We start from the raw sequence: 21,479 nt of genomic DNA on the forward strand, positions 1-21,479 counted from the left end.
GCGCTACTGGGGGTCCTATAAGTCAGTTTCTATTGTTTATCATTTCTGCTGTTTTTCATCTGCATTGTCTTATCTCTTGATTACTTTTACTTTTATTGTAATAATTTCATTTTGTTTGTAGGAATAATTTGAGACCAAATCTCTCCCATGATTAGTTTCTGCCTGGTCCCTGGGGCACTAGCAATCTAGGATTCACTTTAATCCAGTTGAATGATTGTCAATATTTTTGCTAAGGCTGCTGTAATAAACTATCACAGACTGGGTAGCTTAAACAACAGAAATTTATTTTCTCATGATTCTGGAGGCTAGAAGTCTCAGATCAAGGTGCTATCAGGGTTAGTTTCTTCTGAAGCCTCTCTTGTTGGTTTATAGATGGCTATCCTCTCCTTCCTATGTCTTTACCTGGTCTTCCCTCTGTGTGTGTCTGTGTCCTAATCTTTTCTTCTTATAAGGACACCAGTCACATTGCATTAAGGCTCACTCTAATGGCTTCATTTTAACTTAATTACTTTTTAAAGACTCTATCTCCAAATACTGTCACAGTCTGAGGTACCAGGGGTTAGGACTTGAACATATGAATTTCAGGGTGACATAATTCAGCCCATAACAATGAGTGAATGAGATGACTCAAAGCTACTGACATATTGGGAAGGGGTGCTATTTACCTCTTAGTTCAGTGCTGCCACTCTTTAAGATCCCAAGACAAAGTCAAGGAGTTCACCAGGGTCTGTGCTTTTTGTTGGTCCCTGGAATTCAAGCCCATAGCCCCTTAGTTTTATGAGATTCTCAAAATGTCACTCACTCAGGTTTGTAATCTCTCAACACTCGCCCTCTGCAATCAGTAAATTCTCAAAAGCTCTCTTCCTCTAGCCTAGTAAATATTCAACAACATGTTGGCTGTCTAGTATCCATGAGTGGATATGTAATATATTTTATCCAGATTTTCTAGTTGGCCTCAGTGGAAGAACTGGCACATTTCTTTCTTTTCATTGTCTATCAAGAATGAGAGATTTCCTTAGTAATGTGTATATGTGTTTGTGTGTGTATTTAAATAAACACAGTTGTATATATTATTAGTTTATTACAAAATAATGTTATGAAAAATTCAAGGTATAGAGATATGTTTACAGAAAAAATAAACATGGACCTCACTGCCATTTTCTACTTTCCCACCAATCCCACTTTCTCCAGAGGTGACAACTGTTTTGACATATTACTGTACATCTTCACATAAAATGTACTGTACACTACCATATGTACATAAAATATGTGGTCCATTTTCAATAAATGGCATCAGACATACCTTAAGTTCACTTCATGTCTTTCTTTCTGTGTAGGTTCACATAGATAAACCACATTCTTTTTAATTGTTACATAGAACAACTAATATGAATATACCATCATTTATTTACCCATTGCTGTATGATGATCATTTAGATTATCTTTCATTTTTTGCTATTTTGAACAGTGTTGTAATGAACATCTTTGCACATGTCTTTTCCTGCACACAGATAAATATTACTAGGTAGAAGTGTGCATGCACTTCAGATTTTAATATTTACAAATTTCTCCCCAAACATTTTACCAGTTTATACTACTGGAAATAAAAATGTATGAGAATGCCTGATTCACAGTAGTACTCTCACAAACTCTAATTTCCCAAAATATTATGAGCATCTTTTCCTGTTATTGATGATTTTTGTTTTTCTGTAAATTGTCTGTTTATGGCCTTTGCTCCTTTTACTATTTATGTCCCTGTCTTTTTCATTTTATTTGTATCAGCTATTTAATATTTGCAATAGTATTTTAAAGTATAATGCCAAACTGCTGCCTGGTTTTAATTTTTGTGACAATTCAATATTTTTAAATTGCATGTGATTAAATCAATTTTTTTCTGTGTTCAAAATTTTTATCACTCTTCTGCATTTTCTTATCAGATATTAGTTTTAAAGTCATCATCATAAATTTCATTTTACAATCATGTATGTGTTGCACTGAATTTATTAATGTGTGAGAATTGTCAACCTAAAATATTGACTCTCTCCCTCCATTAAAATAGTACCTTTTCATTTATTCAGGACTTCTCTTATGTCTTTCAGGAAAGATTTATAGTTTTTAATATCAGTATTACATATTTCTCATTTGGTTTAGTTTTACATATTTGAAATATTTTATTATTGCAAATGCTTCCAAATTTTTATGGGTCAATGTGATTTTGCTTTGTTTTCTTGTAGAGACACTTACGTTGAGAAATTTTCTTCTTTCTAGGTTACTGCAAATTTTATCAAGAATGAGTATTTAATTCGATTAAATGCTTCTTTGGAATCTTTTGGGATGATGATATGATTTTTCCTCTTTCAATCTGTTAGTGTGGTCACTTGCTTTAATAGAAATCATTTAATGCTTGACCATTCTAGTATTCCTGAGACTAAACCATTTGATAAGGATTTTGATTTTAAAATATTATTAGATTTTTCTTGATATTTAAGGATTTTACATCTATTTAATAATAAAATTTATAATTCTCTCTCATTTTTATTTCTCTGTCTAGTTTTTGTTTCTAGATTACAGAAGCCTCATGTACTGAAGTAAAAAAAATGTTTATTTGTCTCTGCCATGAAATGGTTTATATAGCATCGGAATGATTGGTTATTGAGTAATTTTTGTTGTTATTTCTGGTATATCGTTTCTAAGCAACCTCTATTTGGACTAGTTTTGGTACAATATACATCTCTGTTTCAATGTGGAAATGTTTTTTAAAACTCTTAAGTTCAGGGGTACATGTGCAGGATGTGCAGATTTGTTACATAGGTAAATGTGTGTCATGAGAGTTTGTTGTACATATTATTTCATCACTCAGTGATTAAGCCTAGTGTGCATTAGTTATTTTTCCTAATCGTCTCCCTCCTGTCACTCTCCAGCCTCCAATAGGACCCAGTGTGCATTGTTTCCCTCCACGTGTCCATTTGTTCTCATCCTTTAGCTCCCACTTACAAATGAGAACACGTGGTATGTGATTTTCTGTTCCTGCATTGATTTGCTAGGGATAATGGCCTCCAGCTCCATCCATGCCCCTGCAAAGGACATAATCTCATTCTTTTTTATGGCTGCACAGTATTCTGTGGTGTATATGTGCCATATTTTCTTTATCCAGTGTATTATTGACGGGCATTTAGGTTGATTCCATGTCTTTGCTATTGTAAAGAGTGCTGCAATAAACATATGTGTGCATGTGTCGTTATAATAGAACTTTCTATATTCCTTTGGGTATATACCAGTAATGGGATTTCTGGGTCTAATGGTATTTGTTTCTAGGTCTTCCAGGAATCACCATACTGTCTTCCACAACGGTTGAACTAATTTACACTCCCACTAACAGTGTAAAAGCATTCTTTTTTTCTCCACAACCTCACCAGCATTTATTTTTTGACTTTTTAATAATAGTCATTCTGACTGGTGTGAGATGGTATCTCATTGTGATTTTGATTTGCATTTCTCTAATAATCAGTGATACTGAATTTTTTTCATGTGATTGTTGGCCACATGTATGTCTTCTTTTGAGAAGTGTCTGTTCATGTCCTTTGCCCATTTTTTAGTGGGATTTTTTTTTTCTTGTAAATTTGTTTAAGTTCCTTATAGATGCTGGAAATTAGAACTTTTTCAGATGCATAGCTTGCAAAAATGTTTTCCCATTCTGTAGGTTGTCTGCTTACTCTGTTGATAGTTTATTTTGCTGTGCAGAAGCTCTTTAGTTTAATTAGATCCAATTTGTCAATTTTTGCTTTTGTTGTCTTCATCATGAAATCTTTGCCCGTGCTTATATCCTGAATGATTCAATGTGAAAATTTAATCCATTCACATTTATTGTGATTGAAGATACATTGGTATTCTTAGCATCTTATTTTCTTTTTACTGTGTTTGCTTGGAGGTTTTCCCCTTTTTTAATACTTTTTTTAGAATTGACTAATCAAATTTTGTTGTATTTTTCTTTCCTTTAATGGTTTGATGGTTTTCTATGTGCCCTTTGATGGCTACACTTAAAAGTTTTATTTTTATTTATTTCCCTCAATATCTAGAGTTAGTATTATAACCTCCTCTTGAATTACAATAACATTATCATATTTGTAATTCTCTTTCTCTATACCCTGCCACTTCCTTTTTTAGCTCCATGTTGTTGCTTTTTTTTACTATACATTGACAACTACATAGTTGTAACAATATAATTTTATTTTTATTTGTTTTATTGTGTACCACTGTTTTATTTTCCCTTGTGTTCTTTTTGGATTGTATCTGTTTTACTGGCATATCTTCAGTTGCTATTTCAAGGGGTTTCCCTGAGTAATTATATTTTTGAGAGTGCATGTGAGAGAGAGAACTTAACTTATCCACTTAACTTTTCCACTTATGCACAAATTTAGCTGAAGTGGAATTCTTGATTCAAAATTATTTTCCTTAAGAATGGTTTAAGGCATATTTTCATTATCTTCTGGAATCTAGAAAAGTCTAATAAAAATCCATTTTTCTACCTTTGTAGGAGAAATATGTTTCCCCTCTAGAAGTTTTTAGGATTTTCTTTTAACTATTGTCCTGAAATTTAGTATGGTTTTTAAAAATCTTGGGGACACTTTTCTACTTAAAAGTTTTGGTTTTGTTCAGCTACATAAAGTGCTCTTTTGTCTTTCTTTTATTAATTGATCTCCATTCTATTGTCTCATTCTGAAATAGCTTTTTAGGCACATATGTTTGACATATGTGTCTCTTCTCCTTTACAGTTTGTCTCAAATCTCTTTCAGTCTGTCTTTTATAAAAATATGTCATTGCATTTAGGGTTTACCCAGTTAATCCAGGATAAACTCTGACTTTTAAGACCCTTAACTTAATCATATATTTTGCCACAGAAAGTAAAATGCATTTGCTTAATAAGATAATACTCATAGGTTCCAGGCATTAATAAGTAAATTAATTTTTGCAGAGGAGGACATGTTTTCAGCATACTACAACAAGGGAATCATGGTTCAAAATAGAATACATTTCAGATCACATTTACTTTTCTTTGGGTTAAAATTTGTTGGCTCATTGGATTGCCTAGACTGACTCTTATGTTCAGTTCAACAAATGCTCAGTCTGTAAAATTGGCAATACAGCATTTAATTCTTATCTACTTCATTAGCATATGGAGAAATAAAATGAGATATGATATATAAAGCATTTTCTGATGGTATCATGGAAAGAATAGAGGGCCTATATTTTACATTGTAGGTTCTAGAATCAGACATTGGAATTATAGCCAGAGTCTTGCCACTTAATAACTTAGTGACCTTGGTCTCTTCATTTATAAAGTAAAGGTAAGACATCTATTTTTACAAGTTCGTTGTCATAATTAAATGAGGATTCATGTAAAAATGACGGACATGCTGCCAGCTTCTTGGCTCATAGTAAGATTCATCTTCCTCTTTCTGCTCTGCCAAAAAAAGGTTTTGTACACACTCTGTATTGCTAAAAGATGCTAAGATGCAGATAAGCTTAGATCAGCAGTTTTTATTTCAAGCAAGAAAGACAAACATAGATAATAACTATTTAAATAATTAATAGGCTGGAACAAACTATTCACTGATGCTATGCATGAAAAATAAGAATTCTCTGCCAGGACCTAGTTCGTGTCCTTGGTCAATACATTTTTCCCCTTCTTTGTTTCAGGAAAACTTAACAGTATTGTGCAAAAATAAATAAACAAATAAATAAATAAATAAAAATAAAAATAAATAAAAAACTTAGTCATGGCCTAGGAAAGTATAGACAAGTAAATTGTAGTTATTGCTACTAAGTTATTATCATTGACTTGAATTCTACAAGATATTACTGGCAGTATTACTATTCATATATAAAAGCAAATGAGAGTGTGATTCAAAGGACTAATAAATTACTCTAAGTTCACTCCATAGTAGTTCTATTTCCCTTTACATCTCTGGCTAAATGGCTCCATTCATTAATTCTCCAGACTGATAACATCGAGCCTGTGGATCTAGCTACTAGGTGGCCTTTTACTCATGGCCTCTCACAGGATCACAGACTGAAACCCTGGTGTCAGGCAGAGGACTCATAAATGGGGGCCTTTGACCAAAAGGAAGCCTTGATGAGGACCCGTTTATATTAAAATAAACTCCTTCTTTACTTCTACCATTTAAGTGGTGGCATTTTTCACAGCTTCAATATCTGTATTCCTCTATTCTGGGGGACGGTAGCAGTTCCCTGGGGAATCTTGCACAGTCTCATGCATTCAGCTACATCCTATGACCTTCAAATATATAACCCCAACTCTAGCTCAGTCTTTTATCTTCTCTCTCTCCCTTTCTCCTGCATCAGGCCAGTAGCCATAGCCTCTAGCCTTGAGATTACTCAGGCAAGGAACCATAACTGTCTCTGTGAGGCGCCCTCGGAGGCTCTCTCACCAGATTCAAGGGGCAGCCACTACTCTCTTTTCTGACCCTCTGGGCTCAGAGCAAGAAGAGGCAAAAAAAAAAAAAAAAGCAGGTTCTGGGGCAGGGGTAGGAAACTTCACACTTAACTGCTGATACAAATTATCTCGTGGGCCTGGTGGATGTTTAAAAATTACTCTAGCACTTGAGGTGCTATTAGCATCCATTGATGACTTCCTGCTGGCTTTTCCTAACCATAGTTCTCTTGACCTGGTAGAGGCTCTCCTTCAGCTGGCCACTACAGGTATCCTTCAGTTTCTGCACCCAGTGCTTCACCCTCAGTTTCTACAAGATTCCCCTTGTACTCTGGTAGACACTTTTTTGGGCAAAATGTTATTTTCAGTGACCTCAGGCCAGCATTCTTGTGATAGACATGGATTCCATGCCTGTTCCCCAGGATCTCCTTTGGCTCTTTATTGGAGGAAAATGCATTGTTTTCAAAATTTAGCCTTTATTGTGCTTCCATGAGCAGCTTCAGTTAGCATCTCCCTCTTTGATAGTCTCTGGCACAGACCAGGCATCAGTCCACAGTGTCTTCCAAATGCAGGAAAGAATCTGGCCCCCCTCAGTAGACCTGAAGTGAGGAAAACTCACTCATCCCATGCCCCTCACCCATCCCAGGTTGGTTAGGAATCAGAGTTCTACACAAAGAAATTTTGTCGTCTCCAATCACCTTAACCTCTTATAGCCTCAATATGTATAAGTTGTTTAACTAAACCCACTCACCTTGGAACATACCATCCAGTCTTTACGCCTTAGTCAAAAGCTAAGGATGCATCCTATTTTAACATCCAATTTTTCTAAATTGAAGGACTTATACAAGGTAACTCATATAGTTTGAATGTTCGTCCCTGCTCAAATATTACATTGAAATATAATTCCCAATGTTGGAGGTGGGGCCTGGTGGGAGGTGTTTGGATCATGCGGTCGGATTCCTCATGAATGGCTTGGGCCATTCCTTTGATGATAAGTGAGTTCTTGCCATGAATTCACACAAGATCTGGTCATTTAAAAGTGTGCAGCACTTGCTACCCTCCCCCCTCCCCCCACCCCACCCCTCAACAACTTTCTGTTGTTCCTGCTTTGGCCATGTGACAGGCAAGTTCCCCCAATTGGCCTTTCACCATCGCTGTACGCTCCCAGAGGCCTCCGCAGAAGCGGATGCCAGCACTATGCTTTTTATACATCCTGTAGAATCTTGAGCCAATTAAGCCTCTTTTCTTTATAAATTACCCAGTCTCAAGTATCTTTTAAAACAAGGCAAGAGTGGTATAATTCAGTAACATTCATGTTTCTCTCTCTTGCTCTTCATGTCACCATTTTGTGCCTACAAAGGTGAAATAGTGCCTGTCACGATTGCCACTTTGCGAATTTATATGTAATGAGACTTATTCAGCTTCAGGTCTTATGGATAGACTTCTTTTTTCACAAGAAGCAATTTTTATTTTTTATTTTTATAAGTCATAATCTCATCTGACAAACAGCAGGATGAAAATAACGGGGGCTGGATAAATAAATGAGTTAATTATGGACGTTCTCATTTTAAAGAAACATTAAATCATGCAGGATTATGCAGAGTGGGGTAATTGTTCTTGATTTGAATTATTAGAATACAGCATTCATAAAACCAATACCTTGTTGGTTTGCATAATTCAGTTGCAAACCAAGTGAGTAGTGTTGGTTCCAGCCTAATTCTCCATCTCTGCATTCCTCCTTCTGCCAATCCATGGGTCTCCTTTTACCCTACCTGCATTGTCAGCTCCATCCCCAGGTAAGAGGAGTGTTGCTATAACAAATTGCCACAAACACTACAAATTTATTACCTTACAAATTTGGAGGTCAGAAGTACCAAGTGAGTCCCAGTGGATAAAATCAGGCTGTGCTCCTTTCTGGAGGCACTAGAAGAGATTCTGTTTTCTTGCATATTCCAACTTCTAGAGGCTGTCTGCGTTTCTCATCTCATGGCCCACTTCCATCTTCAAAACCAGCAATGGCTAATCAAGTCTTTCTCACATTGCATAATTCTGGTCACTGCTTCCATAGTCTCATCTCCCTATCTATTCTAACTCTCTCTTCTGCCTTCCTCTTCCTCTTTTAAATACATTTATGATTATATTGCACCCACCTGTGTAATTCAGGTAATCTCCTTGTCTTTGGGTCAGTTGATCAGCTACCTTAATTCCGTCTGCAACCTTTGCCACATTACAACATGTTGACGGGTTCCTGGGATTACAATTTGGACATGTTTGGGTAGGGCATTATTCTGCCTACCACACAAGAAATAACCCCAAACTGCAGCAGAAGTTACCTAAATCTCTCGTTGCCTTCACCTTCCATCACCCCTTAGGAAGCAGGTGTCTACTATTCTAGCTGCCAATCTGACCCTGGCATCCTAGCCAATAATCTATTCGACAATACCTTCCAAAAAAGGACAGGATTCTGAGCCTGTTTTGCAAATACAGGAACATTCAGCCATGCCCAGGTGTTTACATACTGTCTATGTCTGCTCTCATGCTACAATAGCAGATTTGAGTGTGAAGCCTGCAAAGTCTAAAATATTTATCATCTGGTCCTTTATAGAAAAGCTAAAACGTTTGTTGGCACCTGCTATGCAGAGCTGCTCCCTTTTGAATTTACTCTTATTCTTAGATTGTAGCCTTTCATTGTCCCTACTGAAAAGTGTAGACCAGGGTCTCTCCCCATTGGTGTACTCTGAACTTCATTTCTCACACCACCAGCCCTGTTAGTCTGCTACAAGTTGAGATCAATTTCTCAACCTCTAGGCTGACACTTTCAGAATCAGCAAACTGTCTTGAGAAAAAAAGTGCCAAATGCAAGGTTAACTTATTTCCCAGATTTTTTTTTCCTGCAAATCCCTTCTATTTTAGTAATCCTCCAATGCCTTCAAACATACATTGTTTTTACTTTGTCTAGCTTTTCTAGTTGTTCTCAGTAATAGGATTAATCCAAGCAATCTGGTCTGCTATTGCCAGAAATATACTTTTAGTGCTGGTTTTATATTTTTGTTGCCTCCAAGTCCTTGTTATAGTATCCATATTCCTTTATATTTCATTCTCCTGTCTTTTGGGTTTATCTTATGATTTCTTCATGGCTTTTAGAATTTCCTAGGAAATATGTTTCCTTGCTTTTTTTTTTTTTTTTTTTTTTTGAGACGGAGTCTTGCTGTCACCCAGGCTGGAGTGCAGTGGCACAATCTCGGCTCACTGCAACCTCTGCCTCCCAGGTTCAAGCGATTCTCCTGCCTCAGCCTCCTGAGTAGCTGGGATTACAGGCATATGCCACCATGCCTAGCTAATTTTTGTATTTTTAGTAGAGATAGGGTTTCACCATGTTGGTCAGCCTGGTCTCAAACTCCTGACCTCGTGATCCACTCACTTCGGCCTCCCAAAGTGTTGGGATTACAGGCGTGAGCCACTGAGCCTGGCCTCTTTTCTTGCTTTCTAATGAGGAAGCTAGGTCTTATGCAATATTCTGAATTCTACAGTTATTTTCTCAGGTAAACTTATCTTTAACTATTCAGAATAACACTTTTTCCCTTGTTGTGCACTGATTTACTAGAGCCCTCATGGATTTAGTTTTGTCTCTGTCTTTCGATCCATCTTCCAACTAAGCAAAATTAATTTAGACTTGATAATAAATTGGTTGCTTTTAGTCTCCCTTATCAGATGAACAACAAATCTGATTATTAGTTTTGTCCTCAACTAGAGGAAAAATAGATGCATTATTTCCATTCCAAATTTTGTCATAGTTTCCTCCATCTTCTGGTGTATTGTGCATCATTGCTCTATTCAAGTGAAATATCCTATTCTCACTGCTCATTCTTTCTGATTCTGAATTGAATGAGTTATTAACATTTTTTCTCTTACAGCATTTACTGCAATGAAAGTTCTTACATCTCTCATTTTTGATATTTTTTCCATTTTCTTTTAATGAATAAATATGCAAAAGTGAGATACAGTGTTTCTGCCATCCCATGGAGAAGCACTGATAATCAGAGACAACTGGTTAAGTTTTCTGATTCAATGGTACAGTCCCTAGTTTTCTGGTTCCAGAGATGTACACAATTTCTTAATTTCTCAGACTGAGTCTGTTTCAAGGGGTGAAGCCTGAATATGTTCTTCTCTAGTCCGGCACTAAATGCATTTGTGGAACTCTCTCTCACATTCTTGTATTATATTTCCCACAAATCTTAGTTTTTTTTTTAATGTTGGCTTGAAACGTACCTTATATAATTATACTCCTGTTTAGGGAGCGTATTTAGGAACTGTGAATTAAAGGTCAGCATCTACTACCAGTAACAATTCTGTAGAATTAAATCCTGCAATTATCCAGGGACTGGGTCATTCCTTTCATTCCATAGAGTTAAATGCTTTTCATAAATATTCTACTCGGGCTTTCCATATTCAAAGGAATGACATGGTTTGTGATATGAGTCACGAAAATATAAATTGATACCAATGTAAGTACTTGGCATAAATTAAACTTAATTTTCTTTAAAAATACTGATTTGTGATTTGATACCCAGGAATTTAGTACAGTCAAGGATTTCTTTTTGTTTTATGGAAGTACTAATGAATTACAACTTGCATTTGGATATTTGGGTGTCTAATAGATAAACAATGTTGTACAGTGGGGTCAGAAGACCCCACTTAAGGGTTACAGCTATAAAAATTAGTTAATTAGCTTAACTTAATAAATAAGTTAAAAATAAGTTAATTAGCTTAACTTAAGGGTTACAGCTATAAAAATTAGCAGTAAAAATTTGTAAGTTCTATGTTTCCTCCTAAATTTCATTATGTACATATAGATTATTCATTTGATCCTGTAAAGAATGATTATTGTTACAAAATCCTTATTGTCTACATTTTTATTGTTAATGTTGTTATTAGATGGCTTTCCTGGACATCAATGAATACATGATAAAGATTTAAAATAATTAGGAACTACAGAATAATATAGCAAAGAGAAAATATTCCTAATGTTACTACCCAGAAATAATTATAGTTTAATTAATATTTTAATTTTTTTCTATGTATCCATTCACCTTCATATATACTGTACTTTGAAATTTTTGGTCATAGCTTGTATTTAGTTTTATTTTTACTTAATAATTTGATCATTTTTACTTAAAATTTTGTGAGCATTATCCATGTAATTAAACATTCTTCAAAAACATTTAATTTGAAAGGAACATATTATCATATAAATATAGTACTTAACATAATTCTCTATTGTTGCACATTTTAGTTGTTTTCAAGTTTTTCTGGTTATAAATAATGCCATGACTAGCATTCATATACCTAAATCTTTGTCAGCAGCTTTGATTAATTTATTCTGTTGAGTTCCCCTCAACTGTAATTATCAACCAAAGATATGAACTCTTAAAAATCTTACACAAATGACCAACCTATTTTGCAGAAAGGTCACACCAATGTTCATTTCTATAACAGGATGTTAGAGTACCTTTTATACTATATCTGCCACTGCATTTAAACATTTTTTAAAGTATATATTTATTAATTGATAGGTGAAAATGGCATGTTATTTTAATATTTATTCCTGAATTACTAATGAAGATAAGCTTTTTTTAATCTTTTGAAATGTCTGCTTATGTTCCTTGCCCATTTCATCTGTTGTTTATTACTGTCTTATTCTTTGTTGGGCTTCACAGATACTGAGGTTTTAAAGATATTTTTATTGTGCCCTAAACATCTTTTCCCAATTTGTCAAGGATCTTTTATTTTTGTTTGCTTTAAGCTCATAATGTTACTTTTCCTTTCCAACTTTAATTTTAGGTTCAGGGGGTACATGTGTAGGTTTGTTACAAGATGTAAACTGCATGTTGCAGGGGTTGGTATACAGATTATTATCCAGGTAATGAGCATAGTACCTAATAGGTAGTTTTTCAGTCCTCACCCTCCTCCCACCCTTCACCCTTAAGTAGCCCTGGTGTCTATTGTTTCCTTCTTTGTGTCTATGTGTACTCAACGTTTAGCTCCCACTAATAAGTGAGAATATGCAGTATTTAGTTTTCTGTTCCTGCATTAGTTCATTTGGGATAACAGCTTCCAGCTGCATCCATGTTGCTGCAGAGGATGTGATTTTATTCTTTCATATGGGTGCATAGTATTCCATGGTGAACATGTACCACATTTTCTTTATCCAGTCTATCATTGATGGGCATTTGGGTTGATTCCATGTCTTTGCTATTGTGAATAATGCTGCAATGAACACATATACATGTACCTTTATAACAAAATGATTTATATTCCTTTGGGTATATACCCAGTAATGGGATTGCTGGGGCAAATGATATTTCTGCCTCTCTATCTTTGAGGAATCGCCACAATGGTTGAACTAATTACACTCCCATCAACAGTGTAAAAGTGTTCCTTTTTCTCCGCAACCTCACCAGCATCTGTTGTTTTTTGACATTTTAAATCATTGCCATTCTGACTGACATGAAATGGCAACTCATTGTGGTTTGGATTTGTATTTCTCTAATGATAGTGATGTTGAGCATTTTTTCATATGCCTGTTGGCCACATGTATGTCTTCTTTTGAGAAGTGTGTGTTCATATCCTTTAATCAGGTTGTTAGGTTTTTGCTTGTTAATTTGTTTAAGTTCCTTATAGATCTGGATATTACGCCTTTGTCGAATGCATAGTTTGCAAATATTTTCTCCCATTCTGTAGGTTGTCTACTCTGTTTATGATTTCTTAAGCCCATAACTTTTGAACAGTTAAAATTTTCTACATTTTTAGACTTAATATGCAGTTTCCTATCTCAATGTCAGTTCAATACTCATCTACACAAATGTCTAGTTGTTTAGAGTATTATTTTTAAATACTTAATTATATATAGTATGAAGTAAAAATAAAACTGTTTTCAATATCCTGCACTGAATAACTTGTTCTTCATTATTTATAATATTTATTATATAACACATTTTTATATATAGTAAGATTTATTTTAGGTCTAACTCTACTGCTCCTTTGATGAACCAGTCTTTTCTTACTCAAACCCCACACTATTGTAATCTCTGTGATTTTGTAATACACTTTACTAATGGTCAGAGAAAGTTCTTCCCCTATTACACACATTTTTAATCTAGATTTTTAAATTATTTTTTCACGTTATACAAGTGCTTATACTTGAAATGCTATAAAACTACAAATTAGGGAAGAAATGATACCTTTAAGATATTTTATTTGTCTTCCCACACAGGAGCTGGTATAATTTTCCACCAATACAAGTATTACTTTAATATCATCAAGTAAATATTTGTAATTTTCTTTATGTAAACTTTTCTTGTGAAAATTATTACTAAATATTTTCTGACTTTTGTCATTATTGATAATGGGAAATATTACCCCCATTCATCTACTACTTGCTTACTTTTAGTATATAAGAAAGCCATTGATTAAAAAAATGCTTATCCTATGTCTGATCCCTTTGCTGAATTATATTTCTTAATCCTAATAATTAGCTTATCTTCTTCCTGTATGGGTGTATATGTAGACATATTATCTACAAGTAATAATACTTTTGTCTCCTCAAGTATTATACATTTTATATCTATTTATTCTTTTATTGAATTGCTATAAATTCAAGAGCTATGGTAAATGGCCACCATGAAAAAACAGTAATAAGTATTTTGCTTTCCTATCCTCCCAATCTTAGCTTAAATGATACCTCTCTAGTGAGAGCTTCTCTGGCAAACACTCTACATAGTACCTCCCATTAATTTTATTTCATTATTCTGTTAATTTTCTTCATAATACTTCTCACATGAAAATTGTATTTATGCAAATAGAAATTATATAATTTCCTATTCCTTGTATATATTCTACTACAGTGCTACACTGGAAGTAACATCAGAGCAGGGATAATGTCTGTTTTGCTCCCCTCTGGTATACCCAGCATGTTTCCTAGTCCCTGCCATAGAACTGATTAACAAATAGTGTGTCTATTTCTAATTTAAGTGGAAAGGTCTTTGGTGTTGCATATTTTAAAAAAAAATTATTGGTTCCAAATAAACATTGACGTTAAGAAATACTTCTATTCCAGCTTTTAGGATTGTTTTATGAAGAATAAATGCTGTGTGTTATCACACAGCATTGCATTTTCAGATTGCACTGAAATTATAACATATTGTCTCTAATCTATTTATTCTCGTTAAACCTATCCAAATTATTGTATAAACAGATTGTCTAATACTAAATCATCCTTGAAATTATCACATGAATCCTACTTGGTTGTGGGTGGACTTCAAATATACTATTGAGTTCAACTTTCTTGCTTTTTTTTTTTTTTTTTTTTTTTGAGAGAGGGTTTCACTCTGTCACCCAGACTGGAGTGCAATGGCATGATCTCGGCTCAGCACAACGTCTGCCTCCTGGGTTCAAGCCATTCTCCTGCCTCAGCCTCCTGAGTAGCTGGAACTACAGGTGCGTGCCACTACCACCTGGCTAATTTTTGTATTTTTAGTAGAGACGGGGTTTCACCAGGTTGGCCAGGCTGGTCTTGAACTCCTGGCCTTAAATGATCTACCTGCCTCAGCCTCCCAAAGTGCTGGATATTACAGGGGTGAGCCACAACACGCAGCCCTTTCTTGCATTTTATTAAGGATTTTTGCCTTTGTAGTCATAAGGAAAATTAATCTATGTTTTTTTCATTGCTGTTGCAAACTGTCTAATGTTTTCATAGTATTATTAAAGAATTAATAAATTGGATACTTTTTATCTATTTCACAAATGAAACAGTTTATATATGATGGGAATTATTTGTGCTTCATAACTTAGAGAAAATTTACCAGCTAAACAGTCTATAAGTACTTTTAAGAAGTAATTATTGTGTGACTTTTATAATTTCTTCCATAAATATAGAATTTTTTTTCAATTTCTATTTTTTTCCTGAAGCAATTAATGTATGGTCTCATTTTCTTAATGTAAAATTAGTTTCTGTTCTCTGAAGAATATTCAGTAATATATATATAGAAGTAAATGAATATCATCTATAGGCTCACCACCTAAAGTTAATTTCTGTTGATACCATATTTCCTTCTAGGCCCTTTCTTATTCATTTACTTGTAACTATACATATATTTATATAAAAACAGTATCATTTTCTATATATATAGATATAGCTATATATATAGTATTTTGTCATGTTTTCAATTAACACTGTATCATGTTTGTTTTCTTACATTTGTGAATTTTCTTTGAGAATATGAATTTTATGAATGTACAGTATCTAATATTTAAAATAAGTTTCCAATATTTTACTGTAATAATGCTTTCATAAGCTTCCTTGATATTTGCCTGTATATCTGTATCCTTAGCATCAATTCTTCGAAATCAAGTCATTTTATGTTGAATACCAAAGTGTCTATGCAAATTTAACTTTTACCAAAGTGTTTGAAAGGGTGTATTCCACTGAGCCATTTGAAACTTTATATATATATATTTTAATCTATAGCATTTTGAAAAGCAAACCATGCTTCATTGTTTGTTTGATAAGTCTTTCATTAACTACTGCAAATTTTTCACGCATTTATTTGTAATTTGTCTTTCTAACTTATGAAATTTATTCACCTAATTTGACCAATTTGATTTGTAAATGCTGTATACATACTGGAGATATAAATCTTAGCTTGACCTTCAGAAATTGTAAGCAAATTGCTCAACATTAGTCAATAATGAAGCAAAGATTATAACCTGTTTTATTTCTTGCTACTTAATTGATGTTTCTTTACACTGCAATAAATTATTAATATTTCCTAGCCATGTGATCTTCGGCAAAATATTTTACCTCCCTGGAGCTTGTTGATTAATTATTATACATATTTTAATATATTTATGTTTATTAACATTATGTATGAATCATATTTATCAAATTTTTCAAATAAAATGTTGAATTTTGCTTTTTCTCCTGAATATTAAGTAATCTCACACCAAAATCAAACAAATCCTGATTCTAAGGATATTTACTGATAATCCAGTGATGCCTGCAGATGGGTTTGAATAAGCTTTTTGAACTTTATATTATAGGTCTCCAAGAATAGGATACCTTCCTTCTAGCCACATCATCACTGAAGCTGAAGCACGTTCTTTTTCCTGTTCAGCATTGAACACTTTGAATATATTATGACAATTATGATTTGTTTGTGCCATCTTGTGTGTGTGTGCATGTGTGTGTGTATATACATATATATGTATATATATATGCTAATAAAACCTTTCCATTAACAAAACTCATTGAAAACAAATTCTATGTCTACTTGTGATTTATCTTCCCTGAGACCTCAAATATCTAGAAATATTATTTGCATTTATTCTTGTCATATTTCAATATTTTATTGTCAATGTTGAGTGTAGAAAGAGGTGGAAAAGGAGAGTGATAATTGTGAAGTTGATCACTGGATGAATCAGTAGATGCTAGAAGAAGACTGTGCAAAAGAAACTGAAATAAAGAAGTACTGACATTTGAGTAAATAAGTCACTGGTGAGTCTGTCTCTTTTTCTTCTTTCATATTCTTCAGCCTGAAAGATTTGACTTGCTGGCAGTTGTAATAGCTATTATGATTCTTGCCCTTCAATCTCAGAGTGGTGTGAAGCAGTGAGAGAATAATTGGAATTGCTCAGTCTTAAAGAAGATTTGATCTAGCAAAATTAACAATAAGGAACTTTATTCTCAAAGTTAGTGTCTTCAGGGATAGGTGATCCATAAAATTTCTGCCTCTTTCTCAAAAAGGGGCCAACAGGACTTGATAAGGTAGGCCTGGCTATAACCATTCTCATTCTCTTACCAACCCCAAGAAACTAGACCCAATTTCAAACTGTTAAGCTTCAGAGAGTTGCTTTTAATTTTAGCTCCTCTCCAGGTCCCATGAAAATTGTCCCCTCTTCATGGGGATATAAGATTATCTGGGGCTGAAACTTGGCTTTACGTAAGTTGCTGGCCCTTCTCATATTTGGTCATGATTTGAGAATTAAGGTCCTGACACAACATCGAATTCCCAATCCCAGGTCTATGACAAAGTCTAAAAAGTAATGTTGCTCCCATTTAGGGCAGTTATTTTTCTAGCATGAATGCAAAGAAATAAAAGAAGCTGGAGAAAGAAAGCACACCCATGAAAGAGAGAATTTTTGGTTAGATCCAGTTCCTTTCAGAGACCAGCTATACTTTTTTGCCCTTACATTCCATGAGAAAAAAAAAATGCTTTCTTTTAATAAATGCTCTTCAACATAAGTTAGCTCTGAAAAGTTTCTGCTAGTTTCAATCAAAACAACATTGGCTAAAACTAGCCAGAAAAATTTATTCCATATCTACCTACTAGGCCCCAGCTATGATTCAAACATTCTCTTTTGCAAACACTAAATCTCTGAATATCCTGTTTGCCCCAAGAACACTTCATGCCCCCAAACTGCTTCTCTAACTTTCTTTCCTAAAACATACAAACAAGCAAAAAATTCCTTATAAACAACTTCCTATTATATTTATACAATATTTGAAATTGTGATTGTTTTTAAGAGGCAAAATGGTCATATTGAGGTATTACATGTAAAAGTGTGAATGACCAATAGTTTAAGTCCCCCAGGGATATTTCTCTTAGAAGTACAACTTTAAATCCTACTTGTTGAATTGTACGCATCAGAAAAGGCTAAAAATGACATTTTGATTCCTCTCCAATTTAAATTAACCCAACAGAATGAAACTATTGTCTTTGGAACCATATTTGAGTTCAACACTAAAAGTAGCTAATTTCCTATATCTTAATATCCTTAGCCACAAAATAAAGACAAATATATATCTTTCAGATTTGTAAAGACAAATAAGATAATATTTGTAAACTATATAGCAAAGTTTATAACATTCAAGTCACAGCTGTGACTAGTCACATTAATTAATTTATTCAAGAACATATTAAATTTGCCTTACAATAGAAGTCTCCTGCCTGGCTTCATATTAAGAACAATCCTCAAGGCATCAGTGAATTTGTTGGCTAAGGTTGGTTGGTCTCACAGCAGAGTGGAAAAATAAAACCCTACAGTAGAGAATTACAAATACTTGGCACAAGTGTCACCAATCCTAGCTTCTGTATCTATAGCAGACATTGCTAATAGATCCCTGCACACTTTCTTATCAACCAGAGACTCAGAGTTTTCAACACAGTAAGTCCAGGCAGTAATTCCTGACCAATCAGAGCTCACATCAAGATTAAGGCACGTTTCTATTAATAGTCTAGGACAAAGGTCAGCAAACATTTTTTGTAAAGGTCTAGAAGGCTGTTTTGTTTTGTTTTGTTTTGCAGGCCATATGGTCTCTGTTGCAGCTACTCAAATTTGTCTTCATAGTATGAAAATAGCCACAGACAATATGTAAATACATGGGAATGCCTGTGTTCCAATAAAACCATATTTACAAAAATAGGCAATAGATGGCTTGAAACTTGCCAACCCAAGGTTTAGAGGCTCTCCTAAAGTCAAGGGGAGTCACAATAGTGGCAAATCCTGCTGAAGTCATTTCAGGAGAGTTTGCAAAAGAGGTGTTTTATCAGCTGGCAAGGGGAGGGATATAAAAATGATCTTTAGACCAGGAGAGTTCCCTTGCTCAATTTTTTCTGAAATCCTGTTGTTTCAACTTTTCTCTCAACTCTCAGAGATTGCAGAGGGCACTGTGCCCCATTTCTCTTGGGTCTTAGCTGATGCAGTTGTGCTGTCCCTGATATTCACTAGCTGATGTTTCCAACCCAGGCCATTTACTAGGAGTCCAGTTATGTTACATTACAATACTGGTTTTAGCCTTGAGTTTGAGGTTCCTTCATACTGATACTCATAATCCAAAAGATCACTGGAGATTCCCATTCCCTCAGTATTTAAAGTAATCCTACAGTGTTGCCTCCCCTATGGAGTTGCAGATAAGCAATAGCAGACCCTTCTACTCTCACTCTTGGAGAATTCTCAAATTGAGTCCAGTGTTTTATTTTCTTTAATAGAGAGAAATATGGACGGTTGAGAGTATGACCCTAGGCAAGTCATTTGATCTTTCAGAGCCACAGTTTCCTCATCCACAAAATAGAGGTGGTAATAATACCTTTGCTACCTACCTCAAGAAGTTATATGAGGCTCAATGGATACCTTTTTTTTTAACTAAGGCTCAAAAACATTATCCACTAAAACTCCTTTCAAACTAGCTTTAACACTGCCATTAACTCCCACCCACATTACCATAATAACTCACATACTGTGACAAACATCAGGGTTAATATTGGAGGAATAAGTCTATTTGCAAATCAAAGATGTTTGTCCCCATGAGTGTCCTCCTACCTTCATTCATCAGCCTTTTGCAACAGAGAATGTGTAGAGGTCTCCAGATGGATCCTGGCTTTCATTTCCTTTTTGGCATCCCAGCACCTGCAATCAGACACACACAAAGTTATGTAAATCCTACATGACTATGCCAAGGAAGGTGATAATAAAATAACCTAAGACATAATGGACTCAAGTAGTGACTATTGCTGGGAAGCATTAGGTAAGAATCATTTACCATAACAGCTTTGACTTGGGCAAAAGAGCCCTTCAAATTTCAACTGAAGTCCTCTTTAAGAAAAATGAGTAACTAATAACCTTATTGTAAAATCAAAGCTGTTGCTTGCATTCTAAATTCCTTCAGCTGCATGGAAGTGTATATTTGACTTCTTGAACAAATTCAGATATGAAAATATTCCCATAGAACTTTTAAAACATTCATTTCAGAACAAACTACCTTTTCTTCATACATACATTTACCAAATGATGGTAAACGCCGTCTTTTTTGTGTCAAAAGAAATTCATGACAAGAGATTTTTCCAAGGTCACTTAGTTCTTTTGTCTATCAGTTTCCCCACAGTAGAAACTCTACTTCTGCCTTTGTAAAGTAAAATTTACAAATATCTGCTTTCCTTCTTTGTGAAGGTATAAAAAGGAACAAATGGAAATATACAAATGTGAGTAATTTGAGGTTGAAAGATCCATGTTTAAAAGTTCTGTAAACTTTTTAAATGATCTCCTATAAGTTAAATAAGAACAATAATCCCCTTGCCAGCAGTGTTTTCCTTGAAATGATTTCTGCAATGAAAAATCAAATAACTCATATTTTTGTTACCCTCTCTTTTCCTCCAAGTGTCTGCTGCCTCTCATTAAACATAGTCTCTGCTATTCAGCAGTTTTACTACCACTCTATTGCCTCCTAAACTAATAAGGTGACCAACCGTGAAAAGCAGGACATACATCATTCTTACAAAGTGCATAATGTTTACTCTTCACAGAGCATGATGCTTATAATTTGCATAGTCCAAAACTGACAGTATGTTTGTCTATTTTCCCAACTGGGAAAAACAAATCAAGCTGTTTCTGTTCAGCTGCGTGGGTCCAGATGCTGGGTACCTTATATTGTACAATAGTCCCAGTAGTAAATTCAGGATCCCACTGTTTTTGTTCAGGAGATTACGAGTGTCCTGCATTGTTGAAGTGGAGGATTTTCCACACAAATTAGTTTAGATGGGCCAAGTGAAGTGTCGAGGCCCAGGCAGCATCACTGCTGTTGGAGGGTCAATGGGTCTCTCTCTAGAGAGCCCTCACAGACATGATGAAGGCGTTAACAGTGCCTTGGCAGGAACCATCACACACTGTTATGAACAGTCTGCAGGTGAGGCTCATGTCCACAGCTTCATGATTCTGGCCATGAAATGTGCCCACCCTAAGAGACTAGGCATTGTCTCCTACATGATGACTTTCCACTCATGGAGCCCACTGGCCTCCTCCCTAGTCTCCCTCCTCTCTCTTTACTCTCTAAGGCTGGGCTTCCCAATTCCCACCCACCCTTTACCCCCAGGTCAGAGTCTTCTGACTGGTCACCTATCTTGTTTTCAATTTTTATTATGTAGGGTTTCACTGTTCATTTAGGGCTTTACTGGCGGACTTCTGAAATGCTGTTTTC

The 21,479-nt window shown here is 34.8% G+C and overlaps 1 long non-coding RNA gene across 2 annotated transcripts in view; it reads right to left on the minus strand.

Annotated features, from left to right (window-relative positions):
* Positions 1-21,479, minus strand: part of LOC129136044 (uncharacterized) — a 77,898-nt gene that overhangs the window by 9,138 nt on the left and 47,281 nt on the right. Inside the window, exons 3-4 of one of the 2 annotated variants that reach the window (XR_010148614.1) lie at positions 19,829-19,915; positions 8,602-8,699 (exon numbers count right to left, since the gene is read on the minus strand). This is a non-coding gene — a long non-coding RNA (uncharacterized LOC129136044). The remainder of the gene's footprint in view (positions 1-8,601; positions 8,700-19,828; positions 19,916-21,479) is intronic. The other variant, XR_010148615.1, reaches the window with a different exon arrangement.

The sequence above is a fragment of the Pan troglodytes genome, chromosome 11, assembly GCF_028858775.2.
Source record: "Pan troglodytes isolate AG18354 chromosome 11, NHGRI_mPanTro3-v2.0_pri, whole genome shotgun sequence".
In the NCBI taxonomy this organism is placed as follows: domain Eukaryota; kingdom Metazoa; phylum Chordata; class Mammalia; order Primates; family Hominidae; genus Pan; species Pan troglodytes.